Raw genomic sequence first — 15702 nt, 5'->3', positions numbered from 1 at the left:
GTGGAGTAGGGGAACAGCAAACAGCCAATAAAGCAGCCCGCCCGCTCGCCTGCCCGCCACAATGGACCTACCTGTGTACACTAGATGGATGTGATGGAATGTACTGTCGTCCCTACATTTCAAGAAGAAGTAAGAATTGCAGTTGCAACAAAGCCTTGCTTGCCTACAAAGAGAGCAGCAATTTGGATTTGTTACTATGTTACCTAGAAGAATAACAAACTGTGCAAGGATGGAGGTTGTAGGAGCAAGGAGAAGTTGTCTGTAAAGTTGGTGGATGCCTATTTTCCATTTTGCAGTCCCTTGTCTCCCTCTTGTGGCCTCCTGGAGGCAACTAGCTGTGCAAAAAAAAGACAGCCTGGCGGCCGGCTGTTGCAGTGTTGCCCTCTCAGGCAACACTGAGTGACTGACTGAGCCTCACCGTCTTATATAAAGTTCAGACGGAACTTTGCACGTGTCATAGTGGAGCCCTCAGGATTCCAGAGCCAGCTTTCTGACATCATAATGGGGCCTCAGAGATAAAAGCCTGGGCCCAGGCAGTGTTGGTCAGTGCTGCTCAGCAGGCAGCACTGGACTGGACTGGATTACAGCTGATACAAGGTGTGAAGGAACAAGGGGTGGCTGTGGGCATGCACTTGCTGCCGCTGCCAGTGTTTATCTGCATGGCAGCAGGGCATTTGGGCGTTGCCAGGAAGGCGTTTTTATGTAGATTCCTCCTCTTTCAGCACTGCATTGTGGTGCAAGCAAAAGAAGCAAATCCTGTCTGGCTTCCTCTCCGGCCTTTATTCACCTCCCGTGTAGCTGTGAGTGTGTGAGCCTGCAGGGCCCCATGGAATTGCCTAGAAGTAGGCTGAATCGCTGCAAGGGCTGAACAGCAGTATCGGGCAGGCTCGGGCAACGCGCGGCCCGTTCGGGTTATCGCTTCTCGGCCTTTTGGCTAAGATCAAGTGTAGTATCTGTTCTTATCAGTTTAATATCTGATACGTCCCCTATCTGGGGACCATATATTAAATGGATTTTTAGAACAGGGAGATGGAAATAGAGCTTGCTCTGTCCACTCCACGCATTGACCTGGTATTGCAGTATTTCCAGGACCGGTGCACCCTTTCCTTATGTGTTGACTAAAAGCAGATTCCAAAAGTGTTTTTTGTCTTTGCTATTGTTTCTGTCTTTCTGAAGGGATCTCCCCTTTTAATCCCATTATTTCAACACCTGTTGGACAATGCATGAGTGATAATGAGCTCATTGATTAAATGCAATTAATGAATAGATTGCCACCTCTTGTTGTGTGTCGTCTGTGTTTCTGTGTTTCCGGCATTTCACATTGGAACACCTCATTCACCTTCCTTGTCTTCTCTCCGCCCTCCCTTTTAGGTAAGTTAAAGAGCTGCACCTGAGCCAGCCACTGATTGATTGATTGATTGATTGATTGATTGATTGATTGATTGATTGATTGATGCAGCACAACAGTCAAATAGTGGAGTGGAGTAGGGGAACAGCAAACAGCCAATAAAGCAGCCTGCCCGCTCGCCTGCCCGCCACAATGGACCTACCTGTGTACACTAGATGGATGTGATGGAATGTACTGTCGTCCCTACATTTCAAGAAGAAGTAAGAATTGCAGTTGCAACAAAGCCTTGCTTGCCTACAAAGAGAGCAGCAATTTGGATTTGTTACTATGTTACCTAGAAGAATAACAAACTGTGCAAGGATGGAGGTTGTAGGAGCAAGGAGAAGTTGTCTGTAAAGTTGGTGGATGCCTATTTTCCATTTTGCAGTCCCTTGTCTCCCTCTTGTGGCCTCCTGGAGGCAACTAGCTGTGCAAAAAAAAGACAGCCTGGCGGCCGGCTGTTGCAGTGTTGCCCTCTCAGGCAACACTGAGTGACTGACTGAGCCTCACCGTCTTATATAAAGTTCAGACGGAACTTTGCACGTGTCATAGTGGAGCCCTCAGGATTCCAGAGCCAGCTTTCTGACATCATAATGGGGCCTCAGAGATAAAAGCCTGGGCCCAGGCAGTGTTGGTCAGTGCTGCTCAGCAGGCAGCACTGGACTGGACTGGATTACAGCTGATACAAGGTGTGAAGGAACAAGGGGTGGCTGTGGGCATGCACTTGCTGCCGCTGCCAGTGTTTATCTGCATGGCAGCAGGGCATTTGGGCGTTGCCAGGAAGGCGTTTTTATGTAGATTCCTCCTCTTTCAGCACTGCATTGTGGTGCAAGCAAAAGAAGCAAATCCTGTCTGGCTTCCTCTCCGGCCTTTATTCACCTCCCGTGTAGCTGTGAGTGTGTGAGCCTGCAGGGCCCCATGGAATTGCCTAGAAGTAGGCTGAATCGCTGCAAGGGCTGAACAGCAGTATCGGGCAGGCTCGGGCAACGCGCGGCCCGTTCGGGTTATCGCTTCTCGGCCTTTTGGCTAAGATCAAGTGTAGTATCTGTTCTTATCAGTTTAATATCTGATACGTCCCCTATCTGGGGACCATATATTAAATGGATTTTTAGAACAGGGAGATGGAAATAGAGCTTGCTCTGTCCACTCCACGCATTGACCTGGTATTGCAGTATTTCCAGGACCGGTGCACCCTTTCCTTATGTGTTGACTAAAAGCAGATTCCAAAAGTGTTTTTTGTCTTTGCTATTGTTTCTGTCTTTCTGAAGGGATCTCCCCTTTTAATCCCATTATTTCAACACCTGTTGGACAATGCATGAGTGATAATGAGCTCATTGATTAAATGCAATTAATGAATAGATTGCCACCTCTTGTTGTGTGTCGTCTGTGTTTCTGTGTTTCCGGCATTTCACATTGGAACACCTCATTCACCTTCCTTGTCTTCTCTCCGCCCTCCCTTTTAGGTAAGTTAAAGAGCTGCACCTGAGCCAGCCACTGATTGATTGATTGATTGATTGATTGATTGATTGATTGATTGATTGATTGATTGATTGATGCAGCACAACAGTCAAATAGTGGAGTGGAGTAGGGGAACAGCAAACAGCCAATAAAGCAGCCCGCCCGCTCGCCTGCCCGCCACAATGGACCTACCTGTGTACACTAGATGGATGTGATGGAATGTACTGTCGTCCCTACATTTCAAGAAGAAGTAAGAATTGCAGTTGCAACAAAGCCTTGCTTGCCTACAAAGAGAGCAGCAATTTGGATTTGTTACTATGTTACCTAGAAGAATAACAAACTGTGCAAGGATGGAGGTTGTAGGAGCAAGGAGAAGTTGTCTGTAAAGTTGGTGGATGCCTATTTTCCATTTTGCAGTCCCTTGTCTCCCTCTTGTGGCCTCCTGGAGGCAACTAGCTGTGCAAAAAAAAGACAGCCTGGCGGCCGGCTGTTGCAGTGTTGCCCTCTCAGGCAACACTGAGTGACTGACTGAGCCTCACCGTCTTATATAAAGTTCAGACGGAACTTTGCACGTGTCATAGTGGAGCCCTCAGGATTCCAGAGCCAGCTTTCTGACATCATAATGGGGCCTCAGAGATAAAAGCCTGGGCCCAGGCAGTGTTGGTCAGTGCTGCTCAGCAGGCAGCACTGGACTGGACTGGATTACAGCTGATACAAGGTGTGAAGGAACAAGGGGTGGCTGTGGGCATGCACTTGCTGCCGCTGCCAGTGTTTATCTGCATGGCAGCAGGGCATTTGGGCGTTGCCAGGAAGGCGTTTTTATGTAGATTCCTCCTCTTTCAGCACTGCATTGTGGTGCAAGCAAAAGAAGCAAATCCTGTCTGGCTTCCTCTCCGGCCTTTATTCACCTCCCGTGTAGCTGTGAGTGTGTGAGCCTGCAGGGCCCCATGGAATTGCCTAGAAGTAGGCTGAATCGCTGCAAGGGCTGAACAGCAGTATCGGGCAGGCTCGGGCAACGCGCGGCCCGTTCGGGTTATCGCTTCTCGGCCTTTTGGCTAAGATCAAGTGTAGTATCTGTTCTTATCAGTTTAATATCTGATACGTCCCCTATCTGGGGACCATATATTAAATGGATTTTTAGAACAGGGAGATGGAAATAGAGCTTGCTCTGTCCACTCCACGCATTGACCTGGTATTGCAGTATTTCCAGGACCGGTGCACCCTTTCCTTATGTGTTGACTAAAAGCAGATTCCAAAAGTGTTTTTTGTCTTTGCTATTGTTTCTGTCTTTCTGAAGGGATCTCCCCTTTTAATCCCATTATTTCAACACCTGTTGGACAATGCATGAGTGATAATGAGCTCATTGATTAAATGCAATTAATGAATAGATTGCCACCTCTTGTTGTGTGTCGTCTGTGTTTCTGTGTTTCCGGCATTTCACATTGGAACACCTCATTCACCTTCCTTGTCTTCTCTCCGCCCTCCCTTTTAGGTAAGTTAAAGAGCTGCACCTGAGCCAGCCACTGATTGATTGATTGATTGATTGATTGATTGATTGATTGATTGATTGATTGATTGATTGATGCAGCACAACAGTCAAATAGTGAAGTGGAGTAGGGGAACAGCAAACAGCCAATAAAGCAGCCCGCCCGCTCGCCTGCCCGCCACAATGGACCTACCTGTGTACACTAGATGGATGTGATGGAATGTACTGTCGTCCCTACATTTCAAGAAGAAGTAAGAATTGCAGTTGCAACAAAGCCTTGCTTGCCTACAAAGAGAGCAGCAATTTGGATTTGTTACTATGTTACCTAGAAGAATAACAAACTGTGCAAGGATGGAGGTTGTAGGAGCAAGGAGAAGTTGTCTGTAAAGTTGGTGGATGCCTATTTTCCATTTTGCAGTCCCTTGTCTCCCTCTTGTGGCCTCCTGGAGGCAACTAGCTGTGCAAAAAAAAGACAGCCTGGCGGCCGGCTGTTGCAGTGTTGCCCTCTCAGGCAACACTGAGTGACTGACTGAGCCTCACCGTCTTATATAAAGTTCAGACGGAACTTTGCACGTGTCATAGTGGAGCCCTCAGGATTCCAGAGCCAGCTTTCTGACATCATAATGGGGCCTCAGAGATAAAAGCCTGGGCCCAGGCAGTGTTGGTCAGTGCTGCTCAGCAGGCAGCACTGGACTGGACTGGATTACAGCTGATACAAGGTGTGAAGGAACAAGGGGTGGCTGTGGGCATGCACTTGCTGCCGCTGCCAGTGTTTATCTGCATGGCAGCAGGGCATTTGGGCGTTGCCAGGAAGGCGTTTTTATGTAGATTCCTCCTCTTTCAGCACTGCATTGTGGTGCAAGCAAAAGAAGCAAATCCTGTCTGGCTTCCTCTCCGGCCTTTATTCACCTCCCGTGTAGCTGTGAGTGTGTGAGCCTGCAGGGCCCCATGGAATTGCCTAGAAGTAGGCTGAATCGCTGCAAGGGCTGAACAGCAGTATCGGGCAGGCTCGGGCAACGCGCGGCCCGTTCGGGTTATCGCTTCTCGGCCTTTTGGCTAAGATCAAGTGTAGTATCTGTTCTTATCAGTTTAATATCTGATACGTCCCCTATCTGGGGACCATATATTAAATGGATTTTTAGAACAGGGAGATGGAAATAGAGCTTGCTCTGTCCACTCCACGCATTGACCTGGTATTGCAGTATTTCCAGGACCGGTGCACCCTTTCCTTATGTGTTGACTAAAAGCAGATTCCAAAAGTGTTTTTTGTCTTTGCTATTGTTTCTGTCTTTCTGAAGGGATCTCCCCTTTTAATCCCATTATTTCAACACCTGTTGGACAATGCATGAGTGATAATGAGCTCATTGATTAAATGCAATTAATGAATAGATTGCCACCTCTTGTTGTGTGTCGTCTGTGTTTCTGTGTTTCCGGCATTTCACATTGGAACACCTCATTCACCTTCCTTGTCTTCTCTCCGCCCTCCCTTTTAGGTAAGTTAAAGAGCTGCACCTGAGCCAGCCACTGATTGATTGATTGATTGATTGATTGATTGATTGATTGATGCAGCACAACAGTCAAATAGTGAAGTGGAGTAGGGGAACAGCAAACAGCCAATAAAGCAGCCCGCCCGCTCGCCTGCCCGCCACAATGGACCTACCTGTGTACACTAGATGGATGTGATGGAATGTACTGTCGTCCCTACATTTCAAGAAGAAGTAAGAATTGCAGTTGCAACAAAGCCTTGCTTGCCTACAAAGAGAGCAGCAATTTGGATTTGTTACTATGTTACCTAGAAGAATAACAAACTGTGCAAGGATGGAGGTTGTAGGAGCAAGGAGAAGTTGTCTGTAAAGTTGGTGGATGCCTATTTTCCATTTTGCAGTCCCTTGTCTCCCTCTTGTGGCCTCCTGGAGGCAACTAGCTGTGCAAAAAAAAGACAGCCTGGCGGCCGGCTGTTGCAGTGTTGCCCTCTCAGGCAACACTGAGTGACTGACTGAGCCTCACCGTCTTATATAAAGTTCAGACGGAACTTTGCACGTGTCATAGTGGAGCCCTCAGGATTCCAGAGCCAGCTTTCTGACATCATAATGGGGCCTCAGAGATAAAAGCCTGGGCCCAGGCAGTGTTGGTCAGTGCTGCTCAGCAGGCAGCACTGGACTGGACTGGATTACAGCTGATACAAGGTGTGAAGGAACAAGGGGTGGCTGTGGGCATGCACTTGCTGCCGCTGCCAGTGTTTATCTGCATGGCAGCAGGGCATTTGGGCGTTGCCAGGAAGGCGTTTTTATGTAGATTCCTCCTCTTTCAGCACTGCATTGTGGTGCAAGCAAAAGAAGCAAATCCTGTCTGGCTTCCTCTCCGGCCTTTATTCACCTCCCGTGTAGCTGTGAGTGTGTGAGCCTGCAGGGCCCCATGGAATTGCCTAGAAGTAGGCTGAATCGCTGCAAGGGCTGAACAGCAGTATCGGGCAGGCTCGGGCAACGCGCGGCCCGTTCGGGTTATCGCTTCTCGGCCTTTTGGCTAAGATCAAGTGTAGTATCTGTTCTTATCAGTTTAATATCTGATACGTCCCCTATCTGGGGACCATATATTAAATGGATTTTTAGAACAGGGAGATGGAAATAGAGCTTGCTCTGTCCACTCCACGCATTGACCTGGTATTGCAGTATTTCCAGGACCGGTGCACCCTTTCCTTATGTGTTGACTAAAAGCAGATTCCAAAAGTGTTTTTTGTCTTTGCTATTGTTTCTGTCTTTCTGAAGGGATCTCCCCTTTTAATCCCATTATTTCAACACCTGTTGGACAATGCATGAGTGATAATGAGCTCATTGATTAAATGCAATTAATGAATAGATTGCCACCTCTTGTTGTGTGTCGTCTGTGTTTCTGTGTTTCCGGCATTTCACATTGGAACACCTCATTCACCTTCCTTGTCTTCTCTCCGCCCTCCCTTTTAGGTAAGTTAAAGAGCTGCACCTGAGCCAGCCACTGATTGATTGATTGATTGATTGATTGATTGATTGATTGATTGATTGATTGATTGATTGATTGATGCAGCACAACAGTCAAATAGTGAAGTGGAGTAGGGGAACAGCAAACAGCCAATAAAGCAGCCCGCCCGCTCGCCTGCCCGCCACAATGGACCTACCTGTGTACACTAGATGGATGTGATGGAATGTACTGTCGTCCCTACATTTCAAGAAGAAGTAAGAATTGCAGTTGCAACAAAGCCTTGCTTGCCTACAAAGAGAGCAGCAATTTGGATTTGTTACTATGTTACCTAGAAGAATAACAAACTGTGCAAGGATGGAGGTTGTAGGAGCAAGGAGAAGTTGTCTGTAAAGTTGGTGGATGCCTATTTTCCATTTTGCAGTCCCTTGTCTCCCTCTTGTGGCCTCCTGGAGGCAACTAGCTGTGCAAAAAAAAGACAGCCTGGCGGCCGGCTGTTGCAGTGTTGCCCTCTCAGGCAACACTGAGTGACTGACTGAGCCTCACCGTCTTATATAAAGTTCAGACGGAACTTTGCACGTGTCATAGTGGAGCCCTCAGGATTCCAGAGCCAGCTTTCTGACATCATAATGGGGCCTCAGAGATAAAAGCCTGGGCCCAGGCAGTGTTGGTCAGTGCTGCTCAGCAGGCAGCACTGGACTGGACTGGATTACAGCTGATACAAGGTGTGAAGGAACAAGGGGTGGCTGTGGGCATGCACTTGCTGCCGCTGCCAGTGTTTATCTGCATGGCAGCAGGGCATTTGGGCGTTGCCAGGAAGGCGTTTTTATGTAGATTCCTCCTCTTTCAGCACTGCATTGTGGTGCAAGCAAAAGAAGCAAATCCTGTCTGGCTTCCTCTCCGGCCTTTATTCACCTCCCGTGTAGCTGTGAGTGTGTGAGCCTGCAGGGCCCCATGGAATTGCCTAGAAGTAGGCTGAATCGCTGCAAGGGCTGAACAGCAGTATCGGGCAGGCTCGGGCAACGCGCGGCCCGTTCGGGTTATCGCTTCTCGGCCTTTTGGCTAAGATCAAGTGTAGTATCTGTTCTTATCAGTTTAATATCTGATACGTCCCCTATCTGGGGACCATATATTAAATGGATTTTTAGAACAGGGAGATGGAAATAGAGCTTGCTCTGTCCACTCCACGCATTGACCTGGTATTGCAGTATTTCCAGGACCGGTGCACCCTTTCCTTATGTGTTGACTAAAAGCAGATTCCAAAAGTGTTTTTTGTCTTTGCTATTGTTTCTGTCTTTCTGAAGGGATCTCCCCTTTTAATCCCATTATTTCAACACCTGTTGGACAATGCATGAGTGATAATGAGCTCATTGATTAAATGCAATTAATGAATAGATTGCCACCTCTTGTTGTGTGTCGTCTGTGTTTCTGTGTTTCCGGCATTTCACATTGGAACACCTCATTCACCTTCCTTGTCTTCTCTCCGCCCTCCCTTTTAGGTAAGTTAAAGAGCTGCACCTGAGCCAGCCACTGATTGATTGATTGATTGATTGATTGATTGATTGATTGATTGATGCAGCACAACAGTCAAATAGTGGAGTGGAGTAGGGGAACAGCAAACAGCCAATAAAGCAGCCCGCCCGCTCGCCTGCCCGCCACAATGGACCTACCTGTGTACACTAGATGGATGTGATGGAATGTACTGTCGTCCCTACATTTCAAGAAGAAGTAAGAATTGCAGTTGCAACAAAGCCTTGCTTGCCTACAAAGAGAGCAGCAATTTGGATTTGTTACTATGTTACCTAGAAGAATAACAAACTGTGCAAGGATGGAGGTTGTAGGAGCAAGGAGAAGTTGTCTGTAAAGTTGGTGGATGCCTATTTTCCATTTTGCAGTCCCTTGTCTCCCTCTTGTGGCCTCCTGGAGGCAACTAGCTGTGCAAAAAAAAGACAGCCTGGCGGCCGGCTGTTGCAGTGTTGCCCTCTCAGGCAACACTGAGTGACTGACTGAGCCTCACCGTCTTATATAAAGTTCAGACGGAACTTTGCACGTGTCATAGTGGAGCCCTCAGGATTCCAGAGCCAGCTTTCTGACATCATAATGGGGCCTCAGAGATAAAAGCCTGGGCCCAGGCAGTGTTGGTCAGTGCTGCTCAGCAGGCAGCACTGGACTGGACTGGATTACAGCTGATACAAGGTGTGAAGGAACAAGGGGTGGCTGTGGGCATGCACTTGCTGCCGCTGCCAGTGTTTATCTGCATGGCAGCAGGGCATTTGGGCGTTGCCAGGAAGGCGTTTTTATGTAGATTCCTCCTCTTTCAGCACTGCATTGTGGTGCAAGCAAAAGAAGCAAATCCTGTCTGGCTTCCTCTCCGGCCTTTATTCACCTCCCGTGTAGCTGTGAGTGTGTGAGCCTGCAGGGCCCCATGGAATTGCCTAGAAGTAGGCTGAATCGCTGCAAGGGCTGAACAGCAGTATCGGGCAGGCTCGGGCAACGCGCGGCCCGTTCGGGTTATCGCTTCTCGGCCTTTTGGCTAAGATCAAGTGTAGTATCTGTTCTTATCAGTTTAATATCTGATACGTCCCCTATCTGGGGACCATATATTAAATGGATTTTTAGAACAGGGAGATGGAAATAGAGCTTGCTCTGTCCACTCCACGCATTGACCTGGTATTGCAGTATTTCCAGGACCGGTGCACCCTTTCCTTATGTGTTGACTAAAAGCAGATTCCAAAAGTGTTTTTTGTCTTTGCTATTGTTTCTGTCTTTCTGAAGGGATCTCCCCTTTTAATCCCATTATTTCAACACCTGTTGGACAATGCATGAGTGATAATGAGCTCATTGATTAAATGCAATTAATGAATAGATTGCCACCTCTTGTTGTGTGTCGTCTGTGTTTCTGTGTTTCCGGCATTTCACATTGGAACACCTCATTCACCTTCCTTGTCTTCTCTCCGCCCTCCCTTTTAGGTAAGTTAAAGAGCTGCACCTGAGCCAGCCACTGATTGATTGATTGATTGATTGATTGATTGATTGATTGATTGATTGATGCAGCACAACAGTCAAATAGTGGAGTGGAGTAGGGGAACAGCAAACAGCCAATAAAGCAGCCCGCCCGCTCGCCTGCCCGCCACAATGGACCTACCTGTGTACACTAGATGGATGTGATGGAATGTACTGTCGTCCCTACATTTCAAGAAGAAGTAAGAATTGCAGTTGCAACAAAGCCTTGCTTGCCTATAAAGAGAGCAGCAATTTGGATTTGTTACTATGTTACCTAGAAGAATAACAAACTGTGCAAGGATGGAGGTTGTAGGAGCAAGGAGAAGTTGTCTGTAAAGTTGGTGGATGCCTATTTTCCATTTTGCAGTCCCTTGTCTCCCTCTTGTGGCCTCCTGGAGGCAACTAGCTGTGCAAAAAAAAGACAGCCTGGCGGCCGGCTGTTGCAGTGTTGCCCTCTCAGGCAACACTGAGTGACTGACTGAGCCTCACCGTCTTATATAAAGTTCAGACGGAACTTTGCACGTGTCATAGTGGAGCCCTCAGGATTCCAGAGCCAGCTTTCTGACATCATAATGGGGCCTCAGAGATAAAAGCCTGGGCCCAGGCAGTGTTGGTCAGTGCTGCTCAGCAGGCAGCACTGGACTGGACTGGATTACAGCTGATACAAGGTGTGAAGGAACAAGGGGTGGCTGTGGGCATGCACTTGCTGCCGCTGCCAGTGTTTATCTGCATGGCAGCAGGGCATTTGGGCGTTGCCAGGAAGGCGTTTTTATGTAGATTCCTCCTCTTTCAGCACTGCATTGTGGTGCAAGCAAAAGAAGCAAATCCTGTCTGGCTTCCTCTCCGGCCTTTATTCACCTCCCGTGTAGCTGTGAGTGTGTGAGCCTGCAGGGCCCCATGGAATTGCCTAGAAGTAGGCTGAATCGCTGCAAGGGCTGAACAGCAGTATCGGGCATGCTCGGGCAACGCGCGGCCCGTTCGGGTTATCGCTTCTCGGCCTTTTGGCTAAGATCAAGTGTAGTATCTGTTCTTATCAGTTTAATATCTGATACGTCCCCTATCTGGGGACCATATATTAAATGGATTTTTAGAACAGGGAGATGGAAATAGAGCTTGCTCTGTCCACTCCACGCATTGACCTGGTATTGCAGTATTTCCAGGACCGGTGCACCCTTTCCTTATGTGTTGACTAAAAGCAGATTCCAAAAGTGTTTTTTGTCTTTGCTATTGTTTCTGTCTTTCTGAAGGGATCTCCCCTTTTAATCCCATTATTTCAACACCTGTTGGACAATGCATGAGTGATAATGAGCTCATTGATTAAATGCAATTAATGAATAGATTGCCACCTCTTGTTGTGTGTCGTCTGTGTTTCTGTGTTTCCGGCATTTCACATTGGAACACCTCATTCACCTTCCTTGTCTTCTCTCCGCCCTCCCTTTTAGGTAAGTTAAAGAGCTGCACCTGAGCCAGCCACTGATTGATTGATTGATTGATTGATTGATTGATTGATTGATTGATTGATTGATTGATTGATTGATGCAGCACAACAGTCAAATAGTGGAGTGGAGTAGGGGAACAGCAAACAGCCAATAAAGCAGCCCGCCCACTCGCCTGCCCGCCACAATGGACCTACCTGTGTACACTAGATGGATGTGATGGAATGTACTGTCGTCCCTACATTTCAAGAAGAAGTAAGAATTGCAGTTGCAACAAAGCCTTGCTTGCCTACAAAGAGAGCAGCAATTTGGATTTGTTACTATGTTACCTAGAAGAATAACAAACTGTGCAAGGATGGAGGTTGTAGGAGCAAGGAGAAGTTGTCTGTAAAGTTGGTGGATGCCTATTTTCCATTTTGCAGTCCCTTGTCTCCCTCTTGTGGCCTCCTGGAGGCAACTAGCTGTGCAAAAAAAAGACAGCCTGGCGGCCGGCTGTTGCAGTGTTGCCCTCTCAGGCAACACTGAGTGACTGACTGAGCCTCACCGTCTTATATAAAGTTCAGACGGAACTTTGCACGTGTCATAGTGGAGCCCTCAGGATTCCAGAGCCAGCTTTCTGACATCATAATGGGGCCTCAGAGATAAAAGCCTGGGCCCAGGCAGTGTTGGTCAGTGCTGCTCAGCAGGCAGCACTGGACTGGACTGGATTACAGCTGATACAAGGTGTGAAGGAACAAGGGGTGGCTGTGGGCATGCACTTGCTGCCGCTGCCAGTGTTTATCTGCATGGCAGCAGGGCATTTGGGCGTTGCCAGGAAGGCGTTTTTATGTAGATTCCTCCTCTTTCAGCACTGCATTGTGGTGCAAGCAAAAGAAGCAAATCCTGTCTGGCTTCCTCTCCGGCCTTTATTCACCTCCCGTGTAGCTGTGAGTGTGTGAGCCTGCAGGGCCCCATGGAATTGCCTAGAAGTAGGCTGAATCGCTGCAAGGGCTGAACAGCAGTATCGGGCAGGCTCGGGCAACGCGCGGCCCGTTCGGGTTATCGCTTCTCGGCCTTTTGGCTAAGATCAAGTGTAGTATCTGTTCTTATCAGTTTAATATCTGATACGTCCCCTATCTGGGGACCATATATTAAATGGATTTTTAGAACAGGGAGATGGAAATAGAGCTTGCTCTGTCCACTCCACGCATTGACCTGGTATTGCAGTATTTCCAGGACCGGTGCACCCTTTCCTTATGTGTTGACTAAAAGCAGATTCCAAAAGTGTTTTTTGTCTTTGCTATTGTTTCTGTCTTTCTGAAGGGATCTCCCCTTTTAATCCCATTATTTCAACACCTGTTGGACAATGCATGAGTGATAATGAGCTCATTGATTAAATGCAATTAATGAATAGATTGCCACCTCTTGTTGTGTGTCGTCTGTGTTTCTGTGTTTCCGGCATTTCACATTGGAACACCTCATTCACCTTCCTTGTCTTCTCTCCGCCCTCCCTTTTAGGTAAGTTAAAGAGCTGCACCTGAGCCAGCCACTGATTGATTGATTGATTGATTGATTGATTGATTGATTGATTGATTGATGCAGCACAACAGTCAAATAGTGGAGTGGAGTAGGGGAACAGCAAACAGCCAATAAAGCAGCCCGCCCGCTCGCCTGCCCGCCACAATGGACCTACCTGTGTACACTAGATGGATGTGATGGAATGTACTGTCGTCCCTACATTTCAAGAAGAAGTAAGAATTGCAGTTGCAACAAAGCCTTGCTTGCCTATAAAGAGAGCAGCAATTTGGATTTGTTACTATGTTACCTAGAAGAATAACAAACTGTGCAAGGATGGAGGTTGTAGGAGCAAGGAGAAGTTGTCTGTAAAGTTGGTGGATGCCTATTTTCCATTTTGCAGTCCCTTGTCTCCCTCTTGTGGCCTCCTGGAGGCAACTAGCTGTGCAAAAAAAAGACAGCCTGGCGGCCGGCTGTTGCAGTGTTGCCCTCTCAGGCAACACTGAGTGACTGACTGAGCCTCACCGTCTTATATAAAGTTCAGACGGAACTTTGCACGTGTCATAGTGGAGCCCTCAGGATTCCAGAGCCAGCTTTCTGACATCATAATGGGGCCTCAGAGATAAAAGCCTGGGCCCAGGCAGTGTTGGTCAGTGCTGCTCAGCAGGCAGCACTGGACTGGACTGGATTACAGCTGATACAAGGTGTGAAGGAACAAGGGGTGGCTGTGGGCATGCACTTGCTGCCGCTGCCAGTGTTTATCTGCATGGCAGCAGGGCATTTGGGCGTTGCCAGGAAGGCGTTTTTATGTAGATTCCTCCTCTTTCAGCACTGCATTGTGGTGCAAGCAAAAGAAGCAAATCCTGTCTGGCTTCCTCTCCGGCCTTTATTCACCTCCCGTGTAGCTGTGAGTGTGTGAGCCTGCAGGGCCCCATGGAATTGCCTAGAAGTAGGCTGAATCGCTGCAAGGGCTGAACAGCAGTATCGGGCAGGCTCGGGCAACGCGCGGCCCGTTCGGGTTATCGCTTCTCGGCCTTTTGGCTAAGATCAAGTGTAGTATCTGTTCTTATCAGTTTAATATCTGATACGTCCCCTATCTGGGGACCATATATTAAATGGATTTTTAGAACAAACAGGGAGATGGAAATAGAGCTTGCTCTGTCCACTCCACGCATTGACCTGGTATTGCAGTATTTCCAGGACCGGTGCACCCTTTCCTTATGTGTTGACTAAAAGCAGATTCCAAAAGTGTTTTTTGTCTTTGCTATTGTTTCTGTCTTTCTGAAGGGATCTCCCCTTTTAATCCCATTATTTCAACACCTGTTGGACAATGCATGAGTGATAATGAGCTCATTGATTAAATGCAATTAATGAATAGATTGCCACCTCTTGTTGTGTGTCGTCTGTGTTTCTGTGTTTCCGGCATTTCACATTGGAACACCTCATTCACCTTCCTTGTCTTCTCTCCGCCCTCCCTTTTAGGTAAGTTAAAGAGCTGCACCTGAGCCAGCCACTGATTGATTGATTGATTGATTGATTGATTGATTGATTGATTGATTGATTGATGCAGCACAACAGTCAAATAGTGGAGTGGAGTAGGGGAACAGCAAACAGCCAATAAAGCAGCCCGCCCGCTCGCCTGCCCGCCACAATGGACCTACCTGTGTACACTAGATGGATGTGATGGAATGTACTGTCGTCCCTACATTTCAAGAAGAAGTAAGAATTGCAGTTGCAACAAAGCCTTGCTTGCCTACAAAGAGAGCAGCAATTTGGATTTGTTACTATGTTACCTAGAAGAATAACAAACTGTGCAAGGATGGAGGTTGTAGGAGCAAGGAGAAGTTGTCTGTAAAGTTGGTGGATGCCTATTTTCCATTTTGCAGTCCCTTGTCTCCCTCTTGTGGCCTCCTGGAGGCAACTAGCTGTGCAAAAAAAAGACAGCCTGGCGGCCGGCTGTTGCAGTGTTGCCCTCTCAGGCAACACTGAGTGACTGACTGAGCCTCACCGTCTTATATAAAGTTCAGACGGAACTTTGCACGTGTCATAGTGGAGCCCTCAGGATTCCAGAGCCAGCTTTCTGACATCATAATGGGGCCTCAGAGATAAAAGCCTGGGCCCAGGCAGTGTTGGTCAGTGCTGCTCAGCAGGCAGCACTGGACTGGACTGGATTACAGCTGATACAAGGTGTGAAGGAACAAGGGGTGGCTGTGGGCATGCACTTGCTGCTGCTGCCAGTGTTTATCTGCATGGCAGCAGGGCATTTGGGCGTTGCCAGGAAGGCGTTTTTATGTAGATTCCTCCTCTTTCAGCACTGCATTGTGGTGCAAGCAAAAGAAGCAAATCCTGTCTGGCTTCCTCTCCGGCCTTTATTCACCTCCCGTGTAGCTGTGAGTGTGTGAGCCTGCAGGGCCCCATGGAATTGCCTAGAAGTAGGCTGAATCGCTGCAAGGGCTGAACAGCAGTATCGGGCAGGCTCGGGCAAC

General features: G+C 47.9%; 10 non-coding genes across 10 annotated transcripts; all 10 read left to right on the top strand.

Annotated features, from left to right (window-relative positions):
* Positions 1–914: 914 nt before the first annotated feature.
* Positions 915–1105, top strand: LOC142729912 (U2 spliceosomal RNA). Its single transcript, XR_012878598.1, has one exon. It is a non-coding gene; the product is annotated as a U2 spliceosomal RNA (small nuclear RNA).
* Positions 1106–2393: 1288 nt separating this feature from the next.
* LOC142729911 (U2 spliceosomal RNA) lies at positions 2394–2584 on the top strand. Its single transcript, XR_012878597.1, has one exon. It is a non-coding gene; the product is annotated as a U2 spliceosomal RNA (small nuclear RNA).
* A 1296-nt stretch (positions 2585–3880) lies between these two features.
* Positions 3881–4071, top strand: LOC142729909 (U2 spliceosomal RNA). Its single transcript, XR_012878595.1, has one exon. It is a non-coding gene; the product is annotated as a U2 spliceosomal RNA (small nuclear RNA).
* A 1296-nt stretch (positions 4072–5367) lies between these two features.
* LOC142729908 (U2 spliceosomal RNA) lies at positions 5368–5558 on the top strand. The gene has a single exon (XR_012878594.1). It is a non-coding gene; the product is annotated as a U2 spliceosomal RNA (small nuclear RNA).
* A 1276-nt stretch (positions 5559–6834) lies between these two features.
* On the top strand, positions 6835–7025 carry LOC142729906 (U2 spliceosomal RNA). Its single transcript, XR_012878593.1, has one exon. It is a non-coding gene; the product is annotated as a U2 spliceosomal RNA (small nuclear RNA).
* A 1300-nt stretch (positions 7026–8325) lies between these two features.
* Positions 8326–8516, top strand: LOC142729905 (U2 spliceosomal RNA). The gene has a single exon (XR_012878592.1). It is a non-coding gene; the product is annotated as a U2 spliceosomal RNA (small nuclear RNA).
* Positions 8517–9796: 1280 nt separating this feature from the next.
* Positions 9797–9987, top strand: LOC142729904 (U2 spliceosomal RNA). The gene has a single exon (XR_012878591.1). It is a non-coding gene; the product is annotated as a U2 spliceosomal RNA (small nuclear RNA).
* A 1284-nt stretch (positions 9988–11271) lies between these two features.
* LOC142729903 (U2 spliceosomal RNA) lies at positions 11272–11462 on the top strand. The gene has a single exon (XR_012878590.1). It is a non-coding gene; the product is annotated as a U2 spliceosomal RNA (small nuclear RNA).
* A 1300-nt stretch (positions 11463–12762) lies between these two features.
* Positions 12763–12953, top strand: LOC142729902 (U2 spliceosomal RNA). Its single transcript, XR_012878589.1, has one exon. It is a non-coding gene; the product is annotated as a U2 spliceosomal RNA (small nuclear RNA).
* A 1284-nt stretch (positions 12954–14237) lies between these two features.
* LOC142729979 (U2 spliceosomal RNA) lies at positions 14238–14432 on the top strand. Its single transcript, XR_012878658.1, has one exon. It is a non-coding gene; the product is annotated as a U2 spliceosomal RNA (small nuclear RNA).
* Positions 14433–15702: the final 1270 nt, after the last annotated feature.

Source organism: Rhinoderma darwinii, unplaced genomic scaffold, assembly GCF_050947455.1.
Source record: "Rhinoderma darwinii isolate aRhiDar2 unplaced genomic scaffold, aRhiDar2.hap1 Scaffold_737, whole genome shotgun sequence".
In the NCBI taxonomy this organism is placed as follows: domain Eukaryota; kingdom Metazoa; phylum Chordata; class Amphibia; order Anura; family Rhinodermatidae; genus Rhinoderma; species Rhinoderma darwinii.
This window is presented reverse-complemented; position numbering and strand designations above follow the sequence as displayed.